We start from the raw sequence: 3,915 nt of genomic DNA on the forward strand, positions 1-3,915 counted from the left end.
ATGGGTGTCGGGGGAGGAAGCCGCCATTGCCGGATTCGGAACCCGCGATGCAGCCATACGCGATTCCAAGTCACCCCGTGTGAGCCTGAACTGGTCTCAGGAATATCCAGCGAACTTAAATCTCCAACGAACGTATATCGCCGCCAACCGCTTCTTTCGTCCATGCCATGGTATTGTTGGTTCAACTGAGCTATCCAAATAACCGTGACTTGTTGCACGGAATCTGGGCCACGTCCATTTGCGGGCAACAGTGACCCAGAAGACGGGTTTTCCAGGTTGACAGTAGCGGTCTCAGTGATGGCAGGGATAATGGAATCCGGAAGTGCACACTCCTGGAACATGGCACGCAGCGCTAGACATAGTCACGGAAAGCAAGCATTATTCGACACACGTGCATTATCCATATAAAAATCGCTCTGTGAGCGGTTCTGAAAAACCTTTACTGGTACTGCCCCGTCGTAAAAGTAAGAAATTAGAACTGGCCCATTGTCCCCCCAAACGCGAACTGATCCACCTAAATCGCGAATGACGGGACCCGAACGCACCAGTAGCACGAGGTCGGGAGGGCACAGGATCACGGCAATTATCATAGGGTAACACCAGTAGTAGTAGTAGAATTTATTATTTTGATAGGTAAGTCTACCGCTAGTACAGCACATGGCCTATGGTCCGGACCAACGTCCCCATCTGCATCCACAGGTAGGAACCTCGTGCTACTGGTGCGTTCGGGTCCCGTCATTCGCGATTTAGGTGGATCAGTTCGCGTTTGGGGGGACAATGGGCCAGTTCTAATTTCTTACTTTTACGACGGGGCAGTACCAGTAAAGGTTTTTCAGAACCGCTCACAGAGCGATTTTTATATGGATAATTTCCGCTCTTTTTCCGTTCCCTCCCCACCCCAACCCCGAAGGTAAACATGATGACCACGCGCGCGATGTACTGTATGTAGCCATGCGACTGCAATAACACACTGATACATACCAGCCCTCCCCGCCTCGCTACCCCGCACACAGATACACAAACATGTGTATGCACACGGCACACACACGTGGCCACGCACACATACGCACATGCACACGGCACAAACAGGAAATTCTTCATGTATAATGCCATGCAAAGCAGTGACCATCGTACTTGAGGAAGTCAGTTGTGAAACAAAAATAATTCAACTACAGCGTGTAGACAAGCTGACGGCCAAAGCACAACATAGCAAACATGACATTTGCCCAAGGATTGCAGTTTGCAGACCATGCCATGGAAGCAGCGAATACAGAATGTAATATCATACAAAGTGACAAGCAAGGACGTGGCCATCATACACCAGAAACTTGCAGAAAGTCACATATCCAACAGATAGAGAAGTGAACAGCAATCTGATACAGCCCACACAGGACAAAGCGGACCTGATACTCGTCCCAGGATCGCAAGTGGCAAACCCTTTTCAATGCATAACATGCAGGTGTACGTTAGACGCATGAACATCTGACCGTGTCGCCAGCATACAATGTCATCACATGTTTACTCCACAAGTTACACACATGCACAGTAGAAGCACAATAAAAGCAATGGAAAAGTACGATGTGGTTGCTGAAGCATCTTCACACTTCAAATTCAGACTTCAATGTGGTCGTCACGGGATGATATACCTGCAAGATACAAGTGATGAAGAAAGAAAGCAGAAGGTCGTGAGGTAGGCTATGAGACACCGCAAACGGTTCACCTACATGTCTGTTCAGGGCTAGTGCACTCACACGGAGAATTGTCATAATCGAGCATTTCCCAAACTGAGAAGTGCAATGAAATCCACTTGCATGCACAGGAGCAATTTTGCAATATTATGATGCGCAATTCAACACGATCTGCGATGCTGCGTGCGATGTGCCCTGCTGTCATGATAGTGACAGTCACCGCGGTATGTTTTGTCAACGTCGCCCGTGCACTCTTCTGTCAAGTCCAAAGTGCTCACATACTTGGCAATGTTTTTGCAGTGATTAACTTTTATCCTAGTTATGTCACGGGTAACTTTAATGAAGTACCCGCAGACCGTGTCGATCTGCACATCGTCCACTCTCTCATGTACTTGGCCTGCTTTGTCTGTGTATCCATTTCATGTGCGATCCACAAAATCGACTAGACAGTGGGTGCAATACGCTCTCTACCTGAAGACGTTCTTCTGGCGACATCTCGCCATGTACTTGGCCTGGCTTTGTCTTTGTATCCATTTCATGTTCGATCAACAAAATCTCAATGCACTACAGAGACTAGACAGTGGGTGCAATACGCTCTCTATCTGAAGACGTGAACCATTAATTTTTTTTGGAAAAGTTATACGTACACCTGAAACGTAATGAAGTACAGGAATAGAGAGAGTGACTACAATACGCTCTCGACCTTATATAGTGATAACGTGAGTACAAGACACTCTCCACCTGATAACGTGTTAGAAGGTAACATGGCTACAGTCCCACCGTACCCTTCCGACACGACTGTGGACCATTAAATTTTTTTGAGAAGTTATACGTACACGCGATACCCTGGCACACACTGGCAACATATCAATGGGGTGCCTTACCGTCGTCTAGAGGAGACGTCTTCGCAGCAATATTTTCCCTCCTGCGCATTCAGTCGCCGACGCGACAGCGTTCACGGGGCCGTTCCAGTTGCGGAAGACATTCGATTCATCGGGCCAATTCAGAAACAGGGCCGTGGACACACAGGGGGCAGAGGAGAGACATTGTTAGTGGACAAGAAATATGCAGTGGCAAGTGGCGAGTGCCGCATGGGTGTCAAGTTGTCATGCACAATTCAGCTATTACTTACGGTCCAGCTAGTCCTGCCATTGCTCGCTCGTCCTGGTTCCTCCTCGTTCGTCTTCCTGCACGTCTGCACTTCTCCTTAACCACCGTTGGCTTTGCGGTACGGGGGTGCCGGAAGGAATTCCCACCATGTATCCATGTACATGAAGTCCCACCATGACTCTCCATGTACATGTCCACGGCCACGTCAGCAGTTTGTATAGTACCGGAAGGAGTTCCCACGATGTCTCCAAAGGCCTAGAGCGGACGTCTTTGCAGCAATTCTTTTCGCCCTGCGCATTCAGTTCACCGACGATGTCTCCAAAGGCAAAGGCCTAGAGCCTAGTAGAGGGGACGTCTTTGCAGCAATTCTTTTCACCCTAGTACCCTGCACATTCACTCCGCCGACACGACAGCGTTTACGGGGCCGTTCCAGGTGCAAAAGGTCCACGTCAGCAGTTCTCAACTATTTCGCGTACGGGATAGTCGCCGCGACAGCGTTTAAGGGGTCGTTCCAGGTGCAAAAGGTATCCATCAATGGCACTTTGCAGTATGGGTTACGAAAAGGGGCCTCCTCGTTCGACTTCTGCAGTTCTCCTTCCCGTCAGGGGTACGGAAAGGGGCCTCCTCGCAGTTGTCCTTGCCGTCAGGTACTAGGTCCACGTCATGCAGTTCTCAACTATTTCGCGTACGGGATAGTCGTCTTTGTCGTACGCGACATCGGTTACCGAGTGTCATTGGCACAAAGCAGACCGTTGACGGGGTCACGTGTCAAAAAAGTATCAACAACGTGTCGACTACGTGTCGACCACGTGTATAGCGGTACACTCAGCGGTACACTAATTCTCGTGCCATTCTCGTGTCACAAAACTGGAACATCGAGTACCAGTATGGAAAGGCTTCAGACAGGCCAGGAAGCCTTTCCAATACGACACGGTCGGTTGCACGTCAGCAGTTACGTGGTCACAGGCTATACAATGTCACATGACAGCTTCACACACACACACACTGAGAAGCAGTCACTAAACCCAATCACTGAATCGGATCTACACTTTGCTGGAGTGCACCGCCAATTTTCCGGCTTGCGTTCTTCCTACTCAGTGGTCTACAAAGACCAGGG

The sequence above is a fragment of the Sycon ciliatum genome, chromosome 8 (genome assembly GCF_964019385.1).
Source record: "Sycon ciliatum chromosome 8, ocSycCili1.1, whole genome shotgun sequence".
NCBI lineage: Eukaryota > Metazoa > Porifera > Calcarea > Leucosolenida > Sycettidae > Sycon > Sycon ciliatum.